Raw genomic sequence first — 22,355 nt, forward strand, 5'->3', positions numbered from 1 at the left:
GATCATCAAGCTCGAGCTGTGCCCGATTCCCACCTTGTCACCAGCTAGATCACTGAGTGCCACATCCAGGCCTGGATGGGGACTCCAAACCTCCCCGGGCAGCCCCTGCCAAGGCCTGAGCACCCTTTCCATGGAGAAATTCCTGCTGCTGTCCACCCTGAGCCTCCCCTGGCCCAGCCTGAGGCCATTCCCTCTCCTCCTGTCCCTGTTCCTGGGAGCAGAGCCCGACCCCCCCGGCTGTCCCCTCCTGTCAGGAGTTGTGCAGAGCCAGAAGGGCCCCTGAGCCTCCTTTTCTCCAGGCTGAGCCCCTTCCCAGCTCCCTCAGCCCCTCCTGGGGCTCCAGCCCTTCCCCAGCCCCGTTCCCTTCCCTGGACACACCCCAGCCCTTCCAGGGCTCTCTGACCATGAGAGCCCAGAACTGGACATAGCACTCAGAGCACTCAGCAATGCCAGCACAAGGAAACAAAGTTTACAGAGAAAAAAAAGAATTGCCCCATTTCATTGTGTGGATCACAAATTCTTGGGTTTCCCTCGTGGATTTTCTGTCTGGAAGCACTGTGAGCTCCCTGAGGAACCAGCGGCCATTGCTAATGCAGGACCTTGAGGTCTAAAGATGCCCAAAATCCAAATTTGTTTACAGTTACAGGGGAAAGGCCATTTGGCACAACACTTTAAGGTTTATTAATCCCAGCCTCCTCCCTACTTCTTCCCTGCATCCTTCAATTAATTCCTTGTACAAATACCTGGTTGTCTTGAACTAATTTTTTATATTCTCTTTAATGGCTTTATGGAAGCACATTGCATGTATTAAGGGGAGAGAGGAAGTGTGAATGCTTTGGGAATGGCATATGGGTTTGGCCACAGAAAGCTGTTATTTTAATGGAATTCTTGTGGTTTCAGTCACAGGAATCACTGTCAGCACACAGGGGTTCAAATGATACCTCTGAAATAAACAGATGGGTCTTAATCTCCTGGCTGCAGGAAAGATTTAGTTTATTATTATTATTTTTTAATACAAAGATTGCACTTCATCCCAGTTGAAATCATCTCCATCTACAACATGAGAACCCTTAGTTAGAAGCTTATTAATTGATTATCTCACTAATTAGACTCTGATTGCTGTTGTACGGCTTCAAATTAATTTTAAAGTGCTTAAATTAAAAAAAAAAATACACACAGATTGCATCTATTGCAATTTTGAATACAAATATAATAGCAGGAGATATGAATGACAATTACCAGTTTAATTAGCCTTTCAGCACAGACAGGAATGGAGATATAACAAATTGGGCATCAAAATGGTTCTGTTTGGTGTTTTGGTGGTGGCATCAGTCACTGGGGATCATTTGGAATATATGGGAAGATGGCTGTGGTGAATTTGGTTTGTCTCAATGTCAATTGTTCCCTTGTTTGCTTTGTTTGCTAAAAGCCCATGTGTGCAGAATCCTAACACACGCTTAGTCATTGTTTTTTGATTTGGCCTAGGAGCTAACTGCATCTTTCTTATTAAAATGCTTTCTCTAAAGGAAATATTCATAATAGTCTGATTGCAGCAGGGCTGCTCCCAAAAGAAATTTAAAAGAGCAATTTACTAGACTGTGAAATACATTTTTATTTAAATTTTGGAAGAGCCTTTTTCTCTGTCATGAGCAAACATAGGCCCTTTGGGAAGAGCTGTGATGTCACAGGATCTCAGATGTTGCAGTTTGCCTGAACATGTGTCTTCAGCTATATATAAAGAATTGTATAAACAGAAGAATTCCTGAACTGGAAAATTTCCTTAAAGAATCCTGCAGGAGATTGGAGGAGGAGGGACTGACTATTACATCCCAGAGTGAACAAACAGAATCCCAGAAGAGTTTGGATGGGAAGGGACCTTAGAGCCCATGCAGTGCCACCTCCTGCCATGGGCAGGGACACCTTCCACTATCCCAGGGTGCTCCAAGCCCCATCCAACCTGGCCTTGGACATTTCCAGGGACCCAGGGACAGCCACAGCTTTTCTGGGCAACATTAACTCTTAAGGTTTGCTTAAAAAAGTTGCTTAAATCTGGCACTGATTTTATACAGGGAGCGTTATGGAAGTAAAATTCTTCTGATGTTTGTGCTGATGACTCCCACTCTGGGTTCTGGGACTCCTGTGGGAATGTTTCACTGGCAGCTTCTCCAGATGTGCCTGTGAGGAGGGGCACAGTAATTTGTGGTTGAAAAATCCACCATACAGCATGACTGGGATTTGGGTGCAGAACATTTGCTACCACTTTTTTTTCTTTTTTGAAGTGTGATGGAGCAGCTCTGCTGGGATGAAAGGCTGGTAGAATTGGGATTGTTCAGCCTGGCGAGGAGAAGCTTTGGGATGACCTCATTGTGGCCTTCCAATGCCTGAAGGGGCAACAAGAAAAATGAGGAGAGACTGTTTACAAGGGCAGGACACAGGGAATGGCTTCCCACTGCCAGAGGGCAGGGTTAGATGGGATATTGGGAAGGAATTGTTCCCTGTGAGTGTGATGAGGCCTTGGCACAGGGTGCCCAGAGAAGCTGTGGCTGCCCCTGGATCCCTGGCAGTGTCCAAGGCCAAGTTGGACAGGGCTTGGAGCCACCTGGGCTAGTGGAAGGTGTCCCTGCCCATGGCAGGGGTGGCACTGGATGGGCCTTTAGATCCCTTCCATCCCAAACTATTCCCTGATTCCATGTGAAGCTCTGATGCCCATGTCAGGGGCGTAATACAAAAAGCAAGTATTTCTAATGTTGCAACTTTCAGTCTTGAAAGCTTAAAAATAGCTGAGGACCATTAAAAAACCTGAAAAATATACATCCAATTCTAGCATATCTCTATTCAGTTTTGGGAATATTTTAACTTAAAATTTCTGTAAGTATTTTAACTTACAATTTCTGGTAAAATATTAAATAAGTAAGTTGTAAGTTAATTGTAAGTTAAAATATTTTAACTTACACTTTCTGATATTTCTTAGGTTATCAGTGACACTTCAGGATGTGCTGTTCCAAGGCTCTCAGTTTAGTTTTTTTCACATCAAACCTGCCTAAATTCACATGGCAGTGCTGGGAACTTAGTGAAACACCTTTCTGAGCATCTTCAGGAAAGAAAATGGGTCAATGTTCAGACAGTCATTAATCTAAGGAAGGCTATGATAATTGCAAACAGTCAGAGTGTGAGTCTATAGTTATTCCCTTTAATACTAAAATCCCTGGATACTGAACCATCAGATACAGGGTTCTATAGCAGAATGCTTATGTAAGTTCAATTGTCTGGTTTGTAAATCTTCCAGTCTCAGAAGGATACAGATTGATGATATTTGGTACTAAGATCTCAGATCAGCACTTACAAGGCATTGCTTAAATCTTTCCTGCCACTTTCTGTCTAGTCAATTGGAAAAATCTGTCCAGAGAGTAATTGAAAATTGCCCCAGATTGTCATTGAGTGATTTGCAGAAATACCCTTTGATTATAGTCCCAGTCAGTTTATATTATACTGGCAGTCATACTGCACTGAGAAAAATAAATAATTCCTCAGCTTTGGACAACCAGATAATTGGTGTAGTTTATTCAAAAAATAATGTCTATTTCTGTAGGTGATCTTCAGCAAGGTTAGAAAGAAATCAATACCATAAACCATGTTTCAATGGAAATATGATGGACTTACAAGGTCTGCTAGGCTGTATCCAAATGTCTATTTTGCTTCAGCAGGATAACTTTTCTGCAGGAGGTAAAAACAACACAATTTATACTGCTTTCCTTCCTGCAAGTGTTCCTGGCCAGGCTGGATGGGGCTTGGAGCAACCTGGGCTGGTGGAAGGTGTCCCTGCCTATGGCAGGGGTGGCACTGGATGGGCTTTAAGGTCCCTTCCAACCAGTCTGGGATTTCATGCTCTCCCACTCCTGTCCTCTTTCTTGTTATTTGTTTATGTATTTCAACTTCCACTCTGAGATTAAACTCATTGCTTTGAGGTTCCTAAAGGCAAATATACACCAAAGAAACTTGTTGGTTTGGAGACCCATCAAAACCAGGATCTCCTGGTTCCTCAGAATCCAAGTCTCTGCTTCTAAATGTGTTTGAAATGTCCAGCAACAAAAACCTCAGTGGTTTATCCTTGAGTACTGGATTTGTTCAATGTCTGATATATATGAAATAATTTTCTAGACGTTCTTTAACTCTGCAATGTAAAAATGTAGTTAAAAAAAAAAAAGAAATGAAAACAGAAAAGGAGATTTTTAGGGTTAGGGAGATGGAGTGGGAGAGGAAGAGGAGGAAGGAGGGGTAGGGGGTATGGAAGGGAAAAAGGAAAAGGGGAAGGAAAAGAAGAAAAGAAAAAGAAAAGAAGAAAAGAAAAGAAAAAAGGGAAAAGGAAAGGAAAGGAAAGGAAAAGGAAAGGAAAGGAAAGGAAAGGAAAGGAAAGGAAAGGAAAGGAAAGGAAAGGAAAGGAAAGGAAAGGAAAGGAAGGAAAGGAAAGGAAAGGAAAGGAAAAGGAAAGGAAAGGAAAGGAAAGGAAAGGAAAGGAAAGGAAAGGAAAGGAAAGAGGAAAGGAAAGGAAGGGAAGGGAAGGGAAGGGAAGGGAAGGGAAGGGAAGGAAAGGAAAGGAAAGGAAAGGAAAGGAAAGGAAATAAAAGAAAAAAGAAAAGAAAAGAAAAGAAAAGAAAAGAAAAGAAAAGAAAAGAAAAGAAAAGAAAAGAAAAGAAAAGAAAAGAAAAGAAAAGAAAAGAAGAAAAGAAAAGAAAAAAAGAAGCTCACAGAATAAAATAAAATTCTGATGTCCAGTTCCCAGACAGACAAAGCCATTGCTCAGAACTGAAACCTAAAATTGCTAATTGTTCAGATCTGTTTTTCTTGTGCAGCAAGAAAACATCTTTGAAAAACCCCTCTCCAAGCTGGAGTTGAACACGTTTGAGCTGCAGAAGCAGCAAAGCAGTGAAGCTGAGGTTTTACAGGAGCAGTCTCAGGCCAGCACTGCCTTCCACTGCCACAAGTGGTTTGATATTGAAGACTTTGTTTCAAGTGAAGCCAGGAAACATTATTGTCTCTCTTTGGCCAACTTTCAGTATTCCAGAAGGAAACTTTAAAGAGAAAATTGGAATATAAAATAATGGCAGAAAGACAGTGCACTCTGGAAAAAATAATCCCTATGTCCCTTCAGTCTCTTATTTTATAATCCAGCATTCAGCAAATGCTGGAACTGAAAATCTGCTCTGACATTTGGGAGCCTCATGTTTGGTTTATTTTGACATCATCACAGGACCATATGCAGGCAGCCTGCTCTTGGCTGCAGAAATCACTGTTTCTGGGATTTACAAGATATTTTTAAAAGCTGGTTTGCCCTGACGTATAAAAAGAGGCAAACCACCAGGTGAAGATGTGCACCTTCAGAAAAATTCTGGTCTAAATACAAATTTATTATAAAAGAACTTAGCAGAAAGGTTGATTCTGTTAGAATCATATGATTTGGAGTTCTTGCTTTATTAAGTATCATAATGAACTGATGGGACTGGATGACCATAAGAGAACTGTCCTGAAGATGTTCCCTTCTCAGGTGCTTAAAGTGTCTTGAAATAAATATAAACAACTGCAAAACAAATGAACCTTTGTTATTTGATAATATAATAATAGTAATAATAGGCAAGTAATAATAGGCAATAATCGTGGCGATTAATAACAAACAAATTGAACTCTAAGGATTCAATAATAATCAACAAACCCACCATTTGATATTACATAAAATTTGGATGTTATTATTAAAAAAGAGAAAAAAAGGATAAATTAACTGTAGCTGAAGGAATGACGAATGAATAAATGAATTTAAATGGGCTAAATTATCCTTTTTAATATGGGTTAAAATACTTAAGGAACTACAAACTCGAGAAAAATTTTAAGTACAGGAAAACCAGCAAATGTTGACCTTCCAGTCTAGAACACTCTGTGTTTGATCCTGAGCAAGTTATTGAAGGTGTTGCCACCCACTTCTCAAACTTCAAATACCCACTTTAGACATGTGAGGCTGTTTATTTCTTTTCATCATTTTCCTCAAAGACAGAGACAGTAAATACAGAATTTGCACGAAATTTGAACATCATTTTCCACGCAGGAAAAAGAGAATAGTCCTAAGATCTTCTGTTCCAGCCTTTTAATGATCTGTATTCTGGTGGGGGTGATTTGCAATTAGCACAGTTACAGTGCAATAACTGTCCCTGAAGATACATCTTGTTTCACCCCTGTGAAATTTAATTAGTAGGTCACCAGTAATTGTGCTGTGAAATGGCTCTCAATTATGTTTTACTCCAAAATCACAGAATCATGGAGTGGTTTGGGTTGGAAGGGAACTTAGAGATCATCCAGTGCCACCCCCTGCCATGGGCAAGGATATCTCCCATTATCCTGGGTGGCTCCAAACTCTGTCCAGTCTGGCCTGGGACACTTCCAGGAACCCAGGGGCAGCCACAGCTTCTCTGGGCCCCCTGTGCCAGGGCCTGCCCACCCTCACAGGAAACAATTTCTCCCCAGTTTCTAACCTAAATCTCTTCTCTTTAATTTTAAAGGCATCCTTCCCTGTCCTGTCCCTCCATCCCTTGTCTAGAGTCCCTCTCCAGCTCTCTTGGAGCCCTTTTAGGCACTGAAAGAGGCTCTAAGACCTCTGTGGAACCTTCTTCTCTCCAGGATGAACATTCCCAGCTCTCCCAGCCTTGCTCTAAAGCAGAGGGACCCCAGCCCTCAGGAAATCTCTTCTGTTTCCTACCTGGACCCTTCCACAGCCATCCTCCAGTGCCCATATCCTGACAACAAGAAAGAAGTTGTTCATGGGATTTTGACTTTCTTTGTTAATGGGATTTTGACTTTCTTTTTTCTATCTGAGAACAGCAATAAGATGCCCATAGAGAAAAAATCCCAGTATGTGAAAAACTATGTGGATTTCAATGAGAATGGTGGATAGGATAAAAAATGGATGTTGATTTAGGTTTTGAGGTGGGGAATTCAGACTTCTCCAGGAATATGTGACAGGTCTTTAACCACTTACAGCTGTTAAGGAGAAAGCTGTCATGGTAACTAGAATGTTGGAAGAAGGAGGAGGAAAAGAGTTAGGAGATGAGTTTTGCTTGTTCCTCAGAGATGAGTTTTGCTGACAGCCTCTTTGAGCACAGTAAGTTGTCGCTGAGGAACTGCATGAATCCACATTTCTGGAAAACTGGCAGGGATGGAACTGTCAGAGTAAATGATGCTGCAGCATCTGAGAAGAAACCTGAACCAATGTGACAAAACCCTATCTTGGTTTGAAAAGACAGGTGTCTGCTAAGGAAGGCAGGAGCCTTTCTTGAAATGGAAAATGTAAACCATCCCTCTGAATTATTATAATTTTGAAATTAAGGGCTCTCAGAAAAAGATATGAGAGTAGAAATAACAGTTCTGTACTAAGAAAATAAAAATAGAAATGCAATAGTAGCAAAAAAACCACCCCAGACCACTGTCAGAGTCAGAATAGGAGCTGACACCCCCATGGGTCAGGGTGGTGGCAGCAGTCCCATTCCATGGTGGCTCAGCCCTCCTGCAGTGCCAGCTGTGCTTCTGCTGGAGCAGGGATCCTGGACAAGGGTGGAGTTTTCTTCTGAAGCTCCAGGGGTGGTGGAGATGGGCCTTGGCTTCCTCTGGGAATGCAATGGAGAAGAAAGCTGCTCCTCTGGGAATGCAGTGGGCAAAGGCTGCTGTGGTGTTCCCAGAGTCAGATTGTATCCAGGTAGGAATGCTTGGCTCCTCCCCTGGGCAGAGCATCTCCCCATGGGATGATGGAATTTTCTCAGCCATTGCAGGGGACACTCACTGGCCATGAACAGAAGAGATCTCCTGGAGGAAGGATTTGCTGTGGAAGAGATAAAGAAAACTGCCCAATGAACAGAAGATAAGTGTCCCACCTCTAACAGATGGGGATAGAATACACACCCCTTTAACCTAAGACAACCCCCAAATCTGAAGAAGCTTTGCTTAAACTTTGATAAAATCTGGTATTGAAGGAAGCACAGAGTTGCTTATTTTTGAACAGACAAATTCAGGTAGCAATATGTGTTACTAGGATACAAAATGTCCTTAAAAACCTTTAAAAACACATGCCTTGACTTCTCATTGTATCAGTGAAGAAACAGCCAAAGACGTTTGCCTGTCATCTTCTGGATTTGAAGTGCAATGTAATTTTAAAGAGGACATTTTTCCAATCATTAGTTAATTAAAATGAAAATTGAATACCAGACTGAGAAAATAATAAAAACAGGGGGAAATGGTAAAAATGGTTAGAAAGGAAAAAGTTTATTTTTAGTTTTTAGTTGAATTTTTAGTCATCTAATTGTATTAGTTTTATCTGACCTATTTCTCAGCAAAAGCCCCACTCTCGAACAGTTTTGCTGAACGGCAAGAGCTGCTTTTCAACCAACCCCCATTAAATACACATTAATCTGAGCCAAATCCAGGAGCTCAAACAGTGGGTTCATTTCTCTGAGTTAGAACTCCTCAATAATTGTGAATCATATTCTAAGCTGACAAGGTAAGTAAACAAAATGAGAATTAGACCTATAAAGTCTATACAAAAGCTGCACATTCCCAGCAGCTGGAGCACAACAGCCTCTGCTGCTTTTTCCTTTTCTCTCACAGTAGCTGCTATAATTTTTTGGCAAGGGCTGAGGGAGGTACATGGCAGCCAACATCTTCCCTGGAGGCACGGAGAATTTACCTGAGTGATGCACATCCCTTCTGCCAGCCTGAGGCCTGGAGCAGTCCAAGCTCTCCTCCTGGATGTCTGCACAGAAGGGGAATGTGCTCCCAGCTGCTCCACAAGGCTGCTTCCCTGCAGCTGGGGCCAGGAACCACAGCTGGGGGAAGTGGCACGGATCGTAAACAATTAAGCAAAGGAATTGTGGTTTTTGAAGCCTTCATCCCCTCAGATGCAAAGAGACATCAGACAGAAGTGCCATCCTTCCTCCCAAAGGTGTCTGGGAATCTGATGGAGCAGGTGAGTTGGTGCAGGAAGAGGTTGCAGTGATGCTCATCCCCCTGGCACCAGTACCTGGTACCCAAATCACTGTGACAGCCCACTGAACATAAGGCATGGTGTGACCCCAATGCCACTGGGAACAAACCCACCCCCCAAACCTCAGTGGGACAGAGAAGAAGCAAAGGAGAGGCTGAGCTGTTCTTTTGGCCTTAGGTTAAGCTAAATCATAGAACAGAATAGTAAATTTTGAAAAAGGTCATCAAATCCAACCATCAACCCACATTCACCACTAAACCATGTCTGCAAGTGCCACATCCACAAGGTTTTTTCAACAATTCCAGGGATGGTGACTCCACCACTGTCCTGGGCAGTGCATTCTTTCCCTATATTCAGCACTGGTGAGGCTGTAGCTTGAGTGCTGTGTCCAGTTCTGGCCCCTCAGTTTGGGAAGGACTTTAAGATGCTCAAGCATGTCCAGAGGAGGGCAACAAGGCTGGTGAGGGGCTTGGAACACAATTCCTGTGAGGAGCGACTGAGAGAGCTGGGGGTGTATAGCCTGGAGAAAAGGAGACTCAGAGGTGACATTATCACTCTCTACAATTCCCTGAAAGGTGGCTGTGCTCAGGTGGGATTGGTCTCTTTCTCCAGGCAGCACTGACAGAACCAGAGGACACAGTCTCAAGCTACATCAAGGGAAACATAGGTTGGATATCAGGAAAAGGTTTTTCATGGAAAGAGTCATAAAGTTCTGGAATGGTCTGCTCGGGGAGGTGGTGGAGTCACCATCTCTGGATGTGTTTAAAAACAGTCTGGATGTGGCACTGGGTGCCATGGTTTAGTTGAGGTGTTGGGGCTGGGTTGGACTTGATGATCTTGAAGGTCTCTTCCAACCTAGTTATTCTGTGAATTCTGTGAATTCCAGAGTTGAACAACCCCTTCTGCAAAAAAATTTTTTCCTAATATCTAACCTTAATTAATTCTAAATGGGAATAGTGAGGAAATATCTCCCAATCTGTACATGAACAGTGGATATTTATTTTTAAAAATATTGCGGACAACTTTTGATTAGTGCTATTAATTTTGAAACCTTTTTTACCTGGGCGACCAGGTCAGCAGCTTCACGGATGATTTGTTTAAGTAGAGAGGGGGATGCACATGGTTGAGTGGATTTCACTGCAAATATTCCATACAGGAGTTTCACAAAATAATCAGATATAGACCTAGGAAGTTCCATGCTGGAGTTCAGGTCCTCAGGGGAAGTGAAGGGAGTGAAGGGTCCTTCTGGTGAGGTGCCCTAAGGCGGAACTGAGACATGGATGGGAGAATCAGAACAGTGGCAGGAAGCTAAATTATACATGGAAATATCAATGTTTTTTACTCTAGACATGTGAATTCTGAGCAACCTGGTCTAGTGAAGGTGTCCCTTCCCATGGCAGGGGATGGAATGGGATGAGCTTTAAGGCCCTTCCAACACAAACAATTCCAGGATTCTGTTTGTTTCAAGGATTTGATTTGTACAATTGTATTTCAATAAATACATAAATAAAGGAAAGGAACCTTCCATTCAGAAATCTCAAGTTTGTGTATTGGTATTTCTCTTCACCATAACAATACTGATAGCAAGGTGTGAAATTCACTAGTGACAACTGATTTATGCATTTCAGCACAACCACACATTACAAATGGCAACGATTAATATGGGGTAGGGGGGGAGTGAGGAGGGAAGAAAAAAAGAAGTAAAACTTGTTGTAAGCAACATTTGTTTGTGTCTTATATTGTGTTCGACCTGACACCAATCCTACATGGAATTAAGTACATGCTGCACATAAAGCACAGGATTAGTCCTGCTGCAGAAAAAAAAAATATCCAGCTGAAAGCTGCACGTAGCTGAAAACACTTTTTAACTACAGAAATGTCCAAGTGCTTTCAGACATGAGTTGTTTTGTAAATTAAATTAAGTGTTGCCATTTCCACTTAGAGGTACACAAGGATTATTACAAATTATTAGGAGAAGGTTGTAAATAATGATGAATTTTGAGAACTTACATGTACAAGGTGAAACCGTAGACTCAGGAAAGTAAATGTGAGGATCTTCGGTGGAACAAGAATGTTAACTTCCCTTCCCCTTCCCCTTTGCTTTCCATTTTCCCTTGCCCTTCCTCTACCTCTTCCTCTTCCTCCTCCCTTCCCTAGCACTACATTCTAATAACTGACAAAAATAATTTGGGGAACCAGAGCTTGATTATGATTTTCCCTGTAAACCCAACATTTCCATGTATTTATTTAATCACCCTGTATGTTTAACAAAACCAATTGGAAATATCTGGAAATGCAACCTTGCTTATAATATACAGGATGTTATGAACAGGAATCTAAAATTGATCTTTTCCAGCTCCGTTCTATCTTTTCCTTGGGATTTTTTTCCATTCTGTGCTGTGCATCATCTCATGGTCTCACTGACAATCTGCTGTCTCGCCTCTGGCATTGCAAAATCAAAGAAGAACAAATTTATTCCTGTTTATTTTAGTAACAACAAAACTTTCCACTCCAAGCTCTACATTTTTTACTCTTGAAGGTGATGTATGAAGCAGGAAAAACAGCTCGACTTTCAGATACTCAACAGAGGTTATGCTGGCAGTAAACAAAATCCTTTCAGACTTCTGCAGGAAGAGAGCTTGATGCAGAATTCACTGGGGGAAAGGTACCTGGAATGGAGGTTGTTATCAACAAATCTGTAGTTCCAGGTACCTTAAGGAATGTGAATGAAAGATGATATGGAAGTATTTGGAATTGCAAATCATTGTTCCAAAGTGTTTTCCTACTCTGCTGTTTGCAGTATTCCTATCACAGAGCTGTAAATATTTACTCACCTGTTACAAATGCAGTAATTATCATGTTTCCAGTTTCACGTGGCAGCTGGAGTTTGCTTTCTGCAGACTAAATATATATTGTCATGTTATTTACATGTAGAGGGGTTTTAAAACATGGAAGATTTCTCTAGAATATTACTCAACATGGTTCTTATCTCTGAATTAAGAAGAAAAATATAGAATATTGAGTATGGCTCTTCCTTGGACCCGAGGGAATGGCTGGAGCTGTGTCAGGGGATGGTTAGGCTGGATATTGGGAAAAGGGTCTTCAGCCTCTGGGGGAAGCTCTACCCAGGCTCCCCAGGGAATGGGCACGGCCCCAAGGCTGCCAGAGCTCCAGGAGGGTTTGGACAACATGCCCAAGGATGCACAGGGTGGGATTGTTGGGGTGTCTGTGCAGGGACAGGGGCTGGATCCATGGTCCCTGTGGGTCTCTTCCACCTCAGGATATTCCCTCATTCTGTTATATCCTCAGTGTGTGAATTGAGCAAAAAGTTATCAGATAAATGCTCAAATCTGATGGAAATTGCATTTGTACCTGTAAAAGGATTTGCTGTTGGAACCATTTCCTAAGAGGAAGAAACACTTTGCCTGAAGCTACTGTGACACAGAACAAGGTCACCCAGGAGAGTGGTTTTGGTTTAAGGGATACATTTTCAGCGGGATATCTTAGATGGGGCAGCAAAACTGCTGCACAGTCATGAGTCTTTCCCCATTTCTAGAGCTTCAAAATATCTGAGAGGTTTTTTGCATGTTTTTTTTTTTTTTCCCCACAGGGAGCAGCCCTTGAGGATTTCTACTGGAATTAAAGGAGAGCCCTTGTTTTCACTGTGTGCTCTTGTGCGTGTAGAGGTTTCTCCTACAAAGCTTAAAGAATACAATGCTGTTAATTTAAAAATTGAAAAATAGAAATCCCCCTTTTCCCTGACTCTTCAACCAGAGCTTCACAGCCTCCCTACAGGCTGTTATGTGTATAAATATGTATGTATGGACCAAAAAAACTGGACTATTTTTGATCTTCTGTGCCTCACTCCATGAGAAATAATTTATATTTGCTATTTTAATACTTCTACATGAGTTTACAAGTGAATTTGCCTTTTCCAAAATGAAACCTAGCAACAGGATCACTGCTTTATCCAGGATATATGAATAGGCAGGAAAGTTCTTTCCTTCTAATACTTTCTTTGGATGTAGATGGTGAAAGAACACAAAATCCAGACTCCAGAAATTAAAGAAAAGGCAAAATCAACACATGAGCTTACAAAAATATTGGTGTAGGCATATAAAATGTGAAATGAAAAACAAGACAAACTGTTGTAAATCCAAAAAATAGATTTCAAAAGGGTGGTTTAAGCTCTTGAGCAGAAAAAAGGTTAATTGGATGAAAAATTAGTGGAAGAATCTCCAATTAATAAAGAATCATCCACTAGTTCAGCAATTAGGGGGACAGGTGAGGTCAGTTCAGACCCAAGATCTGAGCTCCATGTCCCCACACGTGTCACAGCCACAGACTCTGATTCAGGGTCTCCATTGTGCCCAGGGAATGCTTTACACTGGCAGCTTTATTGCACTTCTTTAAAAAAAAAAAAATACAAAACCTTTAATTTAAAAGCATTTTAAGGGCTCTTTGCTTAAAATCTCAATCAGCTCTAATTTTGACCGGAAGCCACTCTGTTCTCTTCTGCAGCAGGACTGCATGAAATAAATGAGCTTCTTTTCACCATTCTTCAGGCTAAGCCTGTCTTCAAAGTGTCCTCATAGCCAAGCACAAGAAATGTTTCATCTCAGAAGCTCTGCTTTGACAACTCTGATCCTTTTTTCCTGCTTTCCCCAAATTGGGATTGCTGTGCCAGCACAGGCTGGCCTTTTCCACTGCATTCCTCTACCTGGCTGAGCACAGCAAAGAGCGAGCAGCTCTTGAACTCACTACATCATTCTAAAATGCTGCTCTTATCAGCTTAATGCTGCCATAATTGTTCTTTTTGCCTGTTTGTGCCATGCTGTGTCTCTGACTGCAGGACAATCCCCTGATTTTTCATTCCAATTCTCTGGAAATGTCGCTGTTACAATGTGAGTTATCTGCACTTTATAGCGTCTATCACTCAGAATGAAGTTCAGTATCTGAACCCTGCAGCCTCCAGCACGTTATCAGCTGCCATCCAGGTAGGTCAATCATTTATAACATATTTAACTCCAATCCTTTATTTTCCTTCATAAGTTGCAAGGTCACCTTAAACCCTGGGAAAGGCCTGAAGAGTGGTGGGGAGATGAATGAGCGTTCGCTGTTGCCATAGGCTGCTTGTTTCCAAGCAGAGTGATAGCTAAAATGCTAATAAATGGGATCAAAAGGCAAAGAAGTTCAGCAAAATGCTGCACTGGTCACTCAGATCCTTCTGTGCCAGGAGTGTGGGCCAAGGAAATGCCGCTGCAGCTGAGCACCACTTTGCCCTGGGCTCACAGTTCAGGGTGCAGCTCTCCACAGCTTCCCTGGCTCCTCCCAGGACTTAGAGTAAAGCCAACAGCTTATTATTTTTAATTTAATGAGAAGCCAAATGTTAACCCCTTGTCACTGTGCTGAGAAAGCCATGTACTTCAGGAGCGAATAATGAATAAAGTTATTTCGACAGTGAAATATTATATTTGTGTTATTTTCTGCACTGGAAATTGCAGGTTTTGGTGGTTTGGGTTTTGCTTTTTTTTTTTTTTTTTTTTTTTTTTTTTTTTTTGGTGGGTTTGTTTGTTTTTGGTTTTGTTTTGTTTTGTTTTTTGTTTTCTGTTTGGTGAACATTTGTACCTGAGCTGGAAAGATGAGAGTTGTAAACTGGCCAAATTTCCATGAAACTATTTTCTCAAAACTATCAAGAGTCGGTTAATCTACGAAAGGACAAGAGATCTTAACAAAGCCTGGTATCTCAGCAGCACAATAGGACTGAAAGTCACTGTGACAGCTGCAAGGTAAGGCACACTGGAAGGAACAATTGATACATTGATGGGATCTAAATTAACTGTAAGTACTCAGGGGAAAACGTCCCAGCTGTCATTGTGAACAGCCCGGTGGAAATCTCTGCCCGGTGTTCTGCAATGATTAAAACCCAAACAAGATGTTACAAAGTGCTAAGCAGAGAATAGAGCACAGCGCTGAAAATCTGTAAGGCCATTCTGTAAATCAGTGTGGGAGCTCACCTTGAACCACACGCTCAGTTTTATCACCCCATCTTGAAAAGGATGTATCAGAAATAAAGAATAGGAGCTCAGAAAGTCTATCTTTTCAGAGAGATGGTTGGGTCAAATTCAGCTTTTGATTTATACCCTGTGCTGTCCCTTTGAAATCAAGTGATTCTCTGGGTTATAAATCACAAGGCAATATGACCTATTTAATTTAGTGAAGGGATGCATGAAAATGTTTATGATGAAGATACACAAACTATTGCACAAACTCCTGCTCTGTGTGCAGGCAACAGAGCTTTTCTTTTCACTGCCGAGCAGCCTTTGCTCTGAGATGACCAGCAACGCATAAAAGCAAATACAAGTGTATAACTTTTAAACAGAAATAGGCAGCTGATACTTCCTCCAGATGAAACATCATCTTTCCCCAACTTCTGCCGCTTAAAAAAATAATTTGGGGTACAGGAGTAGAAGATCAAGAGGATCTAAGCTTCCTAAGCAGATGTAAGGATTGAAAAGTTATTATAAATTGATTTTGGAAAAATAGAGAACCATTGAATATCCTGAGTTGGAAGGGAACCATGGGGATCATGAAGTCCAGCTCCTGAGCCTGCACAGGACATCCCAACAATCCCACCCTGTGTCTCAAAACGAAACTCCAATGAATGTGCAGGGCCTGGGGAACAAGGATTTCACATCACTGATTCAGAATGCACAGATAAGGTCAGGGAGCAATGAAAAGAACTCAACCACGAGGTGATAACCAGGGTGACCTGGAATGGAGAACAATGTCCAGCAACTCCATAGAGTCTTAGGCAACGTCCTGTGCCCAAAGAGGGCAAAGCCTCCAATTCCTGCCACAGATGAGTTGCGGCAGCAAAGAGACACGGAGCAGAGCAGTCAGTGTCTGGCTGGGCTTTGAGCAGCCTCTGCAGCCTGTGTTTGCACTGCTTTGGAGCCAGTGCAAGGCAGAATATTTCAGCACTAATTACAAGCCTGTGTGCTCCTGTGTTTGAAATGTCTGAACAGAGTCAGAAGCTCTCTGTAGTAAGGCAGAACGAGCTGGTTATTAGTAATGAAAGCTGATCACAAGGGGAGATACTCAGCCTGTGAATCTAATTCATAACAGGCAGGAGAGCAGGATTTCAGCAGGGGAGAAAAGGAACATTTCATTCTCTTGTCACATGTCCTGGCAGGGGAGAAAGCCCAAATGGAGCATGTCATGGAGACTCTGCAGCTCTTTTCTGGATGATGTGATTTACCAGAGACAAGAGGTACTTGGGGAGAGAAACAAAGGCAAGAACTCCAAAGTCTGATCTCTCCAGATTTGGTTAACAGATGCTCTGACACATTTATAATGATGGTTCTTGTTCCTGTCTCCAGTGAGCTAGGGCTGAAAGGGACACACCATGGCACAAACTTTGCCATCCCACACCACCCCTGCTATTTCCTTTGCTCCATCTAGGAGGGGTCATTGTTCTGATTGCCTTGACATGGGTTCTTACAGAAAAAGAAAATGTTTCCTGTCCATGCTAAAGGATAAAGCATGCTGGGCTCCATTTTCACATTCAGTTTAGTATCAGGTAGCTTCAAGTAGAATTTAATAAGGCTGTACATTTTATTTTTCTCCTTGGTTTACTGCTTGGCTAAACTGTTGGATAAAAAGAGCAAACATTCCAGTTTGGGTTTGGAATCAAGACCGTGCATTTCTGTCACGTTTTCCTATTAGGTCTTGGCTCAGCCACTTATTATTCTGACAGGTATATTCATCACCTGAGTGTGTGAACAAGGCTGGAGCTATGGGCTGTGCAGGACGCTTGGGGTGGTCACTGGAGTCACCAGTGTGGCTCACTCCTGCAATAACACCCCCTCTGTTGCTACAAAGAGGGACAGAACAATTCCCAGCAACTTCACTTTGCTCAGAGCTCTGCAGGGAGCAAAAGGCAGGAGAAGAGAAGCAGGCTTCCAGATTTAATTAGGGATAGAGGAAAGAGTTTCTCTTTCCATTGAAGGACTGTGATGTTCTGTCTGTGCAAATGGCCTTGGCTGTCAGGTGAGGATTTGCATGGACTTTATAAACTTTAATGATGCATTCCCTCAAGGAATTCTTCCAACAGTGCTTCTCCAGAGGTGAAGTAGCCCTTGTGGTGTCCTGAAACACTCTCCCTGGCCAGAGACAATTACACAAGTGCGTGTACTGTGTGTGCAGAAAACTGTACTTAGCTATTGCTTGATATCTCTTAGAAAATGGACAATAATGAACATTTCTCATGATAATTGGTATCTCCCTCAGTAGGGTCACAGAAGGTTTTGCAAGCTGTCTATTAACAGTGCATCTCAGCTGTTCTCACTCAGTGGGAAGCACATTCCACACAGACTTTTTCAGTGTTCAGGAAATATTTTAACTTTCCAGCAATCGTTTTATGAAGCCAAGCAGAGAAGTTTGCATGACAGTAATAATTGCTTCATTTCCTAAAACCAGAAGCAAGCCTGCCAAAATATTATTAGCATCACACCTCAAAACAACTCCTGTTTTTTCTCTTCCCTTCTCCTTTCTTTGGAACATTTATAAAGAAATTATGCTATCGTGCATAAAGAAATTATTTTCTTAAGGAAAGTTTTAGTGTCTTCAGCACAAGTAATTAGGATAAGAACATAAAGTATTTATCAATGTTATTACAGTGAACACAGCACTCAGACTGTGACAACGGAGCTCTTGTAGTGAAGTGCAGGGAGAACAAACTGGAGCAGGTGCAAACAATAAACCTGGCTGCGTCCACCTCACAATGCTTAAAATCCTTTATAGAACTGCTTTGTGAGTAAGATTTCAGGAGAAACAAGCAAAAGGTGAAAAATCTCCGTTATAAAAGTTTCAACACAATTTCTAGAGAGGGCAAGCATAAAAGTTTACAGTTCCCATAATGGCTTTCTGTGAACCAGACAAACCCTGGAGATTACGGGAAGGCAGGCATGCCAGGGTTATAAATATATTTATAGGAAGCAGTGGTGCAGTGAGTAAATGGGCTGTTGCTCCCAGCAGGCTCCCAGGAGTGATCACACAGAGGCTGCACGGCTCCTCCAAGGGCAGAAATCCTGCCTGGCGTGTCCCACCCTGCAGGGAGCACTGAACTTTCAGCAGTCTCCGAGAGTGCCCTGCAGCACAAGTGTCACGCAGGCTCTTTCTTCTCGAAGTAAACAACTTCTCTTCCCAGCAAGAGACTCTCTCCCTGTGAATACACAAGCTACACGTGTTCCTTTGGAGGTCCTTGGGTGCATCTGAGAAGCAGCAAAGCAAGTGGGATGAGATGTGGAACCTGTAGCTCTTTTTGTGACTGTTTTATGGGGAAAAACGCATGGAAAACTCAGCTAAGTAGGCTAATAATTCTGAGCACTCTTTTTTTCCCCTGATATCTTTATAGTATCTTTCCTGCATAGAAGTGTCCACATAGTTAGACATTTATTTTGGACTAACCATTCTAATTTAAAGCTGGAGTATTTACCTGGTAAGACTCAGATTTAGGCTCCCTCTGAACTGCCTTCCTTGTCAAATTGATATGAAACAGTCTGCAGAGTCTAGATACTGTCCACATCCCACTCTGGACCTGTGACTGTGCCCTACAGCACTTCAGCTTTGGTTAGAAAGAAAATAAAACTCACACTGCTACAGCTACAGCCCCAAAAGAAATCTATTTATTCTGCAAGCCTAGATAGAAGAGTCACCACCAGTGTTGGTGACTCCCGGGGCGAACAGCTTGGTGTGCTTGTACAGACAAAGAAAAGCCTCCACATGGCAAAAATCTTCTGGGAGCTGATGGACAACAGGGATTTACTCTCACCAAGAATAAGATTTTGCCTGCTGTCAGTGAGAGCTGTCTTGGTTCAGACTGTGTTCAGCTCCTTGGATATCTACTCCACTCAGGTAATCTCCCAGTATACAGATTTCCAGAGAGCTGCATTCTTATCCTGCTGACCTGTACCAGAGTATCCTGGGCTTATCCAAAAAAAAACATGGGCAGCAGGTGAAGGAGGGGATCCTGCACCTCCCCTCTGCTCTGCTGAGACCCCACCTGCAGGGCTGTGTCCAGTCCTGGTGTCCCCAACAAAAGGAGGACACTGAATTGTTGGAGCAAGTCCCAAGGAGGCCACCAAGCTGCTGAGGGAACTGGAACACCTCCCCTAAGGAGCCAGGCTGGGAGAGCTGGGAATGTTCAGCCTGGAGATGAGAAGGATACAGAGTGACTTTCATTCCTGAAGGAGCTGACAGGAAATATGGAGAGAGACTGTCTACAATGGATAGAATGCCAGGACACAGGGAATGGCTTCCCACTACCAGAGGGCAGGGTTAGATGGGTTATTGGGAAGGAATTGTTCCCTGTGAGGGTGGGCAGGCCCTGGCACAGGGTGTCCAGAGAAGCTGTGGCTGCCCCTGGATCCCTGGAAGTGTCCAAGGCCAGGCTGGATGGGGCTTGGAGCAACCTGGGCTAGTGGAAGCTGTCCCTGCCATGGCAAGGGGTGTGGGAGTGGATGGGCTTTAATGATCCTTCTAACCCAAACAATCCCATTATTCCATGATTATGATAAGTTTTTTTGTGGTCTTGGACAACGTTTTGTGTCTATTTCTTTTCTGTCTATAAGGAGACACAAGGAACAGCTTCGTTATTAAAATAAATATAGAATTATTGTGGAAAAACTCTTTTTGGATCCATTTCTGGTAATGGAGACCTTACCAGAATGGTAAGGTCTGCATGCTGTATGAACATCTCATAATCACAGAATTATTTATCCTCACCACAAATCTTTGAAGTGCATTGATATCCCACATATTTTACAAATAAGGAAACGGCAAAGTTAAGTAATTTGAGTTAAAAAGCAAAATAAAATTAGATACCATTAAGTCTATGAAAATCAAAAAGTAATGTTGCTCCAGATAAAAATTAATGGGTCTCATTTAACAAGACAGTGATACTTATGTGTCACATGTAGCATTTTCCTAGGAGTTTACTGCTGATAAAGAAGTCATTTCCAAAGCTTTAAGGATATTAATGAGCTACTTTGAAGTGCTTCAGAACTATCTGTGTTAAAATAAAACTCAGTAAATGAGCACAATATCATGGAAAACTACTGGAGTATGGAAGTTTGTTTTTAATTTTTTTTTTTTAAACCAAAATGGACAATAATGTGAAAATTGTTCTCAAAAGGTGTAGTGATAAAGTAGAAAATCTGTTTTGTCCATTATCTTTCCATATTTTGAACTGGGCTGTTTATGATCAGCCCCATAAATCACAGGCTGCTGCTGTTGGTTTGATGGTTTGGGGTGAGGTACATGGGTTAAAGGTGGCAGCTGCTGTGGTTTAATTTTAGCAGTTTAAAATGTAGGAGGAATGAATAACTTTGCTCACACAACCCCACCTACATGGGAAAAACACCTTGAAGACAGAGTTCTAGGAAGAACTCAGAAACAAGTAGAAGACAAAAAGAAAAATAACATATGGAGAGACTTGTATGCCAAATTAGAGCTGTAGGAAAGGAAAACAGGGCAGAGATGGAGAGATTACATATGGAAAACCCTTTGCAGTTTGCAGATCCTCCAAACATCAATAAATCTTTCAGAGTCTGGTTTAAAAAGCACTGTGATTGTGTGTAATCCTACCTCAGCAAAGCATTCTGGGACAGCATTGAGCCACTTCTCATCCATTAATTTAATTTTTTCCTCAGTCTCTCTCAGTGGACCTCTTTTTGTTCCTTCCTTTTCTGCAGTGGTTGAAGAGATCTGTTCTTAATTAGTATATCAGTAGAGATTTTGCAGGTGAAACTTCTGCAATTCACACATTTGTCTTCTTCAGGAAGGTTATTAGACTCGAGCACAGATCATTTGTCTCCTTTTGCAGGCTCCTGACAAACCATTCTTTGTTCCCGATGGGACTCTGGGAATTGTAATATAGGCAGAAAATTGACCCTGCGTGAGCGAGTTGGGGAAGGGAGGAATACATTTGCAAACTGTCTTAAAAACAAGGCAAACTCCAATTTGCAACATTTAATAAATCCTGAGAAACTGCCAAAAAGAGAAAAGGAACTGCCAAAAAGAGAAAAGGAACTCCACTTTCTAGGTCATTAAAACTCAAAAATTATGGCTTAATATTGAAATGATTTACCTTTGGGGTTGACATTGCTTCATCTCTTCTGAGATCTGAGGACATTTGGGTCTTTTCTGCTCTGGAGCTTTCGAAGGGAGGCAAGAATTTCTTTTCTTTGGGCTGGTCCTACTGCTGTACGAATGTGGTCACTTTATGCAGAGGATGCTGCTCATGGATACATTTTGCTGAGGGAAAAACTCTCTAAAGCAATGAGGCCTGGTTCCTATGGGAATTCAACGTCTAGGTTCTTTTTTTTTTCTGTTCTCAGTTTCCTGGTCCTTGTCCTTGACATCTCAGGCATGAGCAGCACCTGCTGTCGCTAAAGCTTCAGTAACTTGAGTCAAAGTTCTTGTTGCTGGAGTTTAGGTAATTTATTGCATAAATAATGGTCACAAAACAGGACATGAGATTTCTTCACAAACCTGCTTTTGGATCGTTCAACACCTGGGGATTTGGACAGGCTAGACTGGTGGGACAAGGCCAGGTCCTGCCCTTGGGTCGCTCCAACCCCCTCCAGGCTGGGGCAGAGGGGTTGGAAAGCTGGAAAAGGCTTGGGATGCTGGGGACAGAGGCTGGACAGGAGCCCAGGTGTGCCCAGGCGGGCAGGAGGCCAGTGGCCCCTGGGCTGTGCCAGCCCTGGTGTGGGCACAGGCTCCGGGCAGTGGCTGTGCCCTGTGCTGGCACTGCTGAGGGACCTCGAGGGCTGGGTCCAGTTCTGGGCCCTCACGGCCACACAGACCTGGAGGGGCTGGAGCGTGTCCAGGGAAGGGAACGGGGCTGGGGAAGGGCTGGAGCCCCAGGAGGGGCTGAGGGAGCTGGGAAGGGGCTCAGCCTGGAGAAAAGGAGGCTCAGGGGGCCCTTCTGGCTCTGCACAACTCCTGACAGGAGGGGACAGCCGGGGGGGTCGGGCTCTGCTCCCAGGAACAGGGACAGGAGGAGAGGGAACGGCCTCAGGCTGGGCCAGGGGAGGCTCAGAGTGGACACCAGGAGGAATTTCTCCATGGAAAGGGTGCTCAGGCCTTGGCAGGGGCTGCCCTGGGAGGTTTGGAGTCCCCATCCCTGGAGGTGTCCCAGGAAGGGCTGGAGGTGGCGCTCAGTGCTCTGGGCTGGGGGCACAGTGGGGATCAGGCACAGCTTGGACTTGGTGATCCAGGACGTCTTTTTCCAACTTTAATAATTCTGAGATTCTGGGATTCTAACATTCTT

The 22,355-nt window shown here is 42.8% G+C and overlaps 1 long non-coding RNA gene across 3 annotated transcripts; it reads right to left on the bottom strand.

Annotated features, from left to right (window-relative positions):
- Positions 1 to 499: 499 nt before the first annotated feature.
- On the bottom strand, positions 500 to 21,626 carry LOC137479170 (uncharacterized). 3 transcript variants are annotated; one of them, XR_011002010.1, is made up of 3 exons: positions 21,168 to 21,626; positions 19,083 to 19,228; positions 500 to 2,175 (listed from the first exon to the last, which is right to left on the bottom strand). It is a non-coding gene; the product is annotated as an uncharacterized lncRNA (long non-coding RNA). The 3 variants fall into 3 exon arrangements; XR_011002008.1 differs by lacking the exon at positions 500 to 2,175 and adding an exon at positions 10,306 to 11,685; XR_011002009.1 differs by lacking the exon at positions 500 to 2,175 and adding an exon at positions 14,583 to 18,291.
- Between the last annotated feature and the right edge of the window lie 729 nt (positions 21,627 to 22,355).

The sequence above is a fragment of the Anomalospiza imberbis genome, chromosome 9 (assembly GCF_031753505.1).
Source record: "Anomalospiza imberbis isolate Cuckoo-Finch-1a 21T00152 chromosome 9, ASM3175350v1, whole genome shotgun sequence".
Classification (NCBI taxonomy): Eukaryota; Metazoa; Chordata; class Aves; order Passeriformes; family Viduidae; genus Anomalospiza; species Anomalospiza imberbis.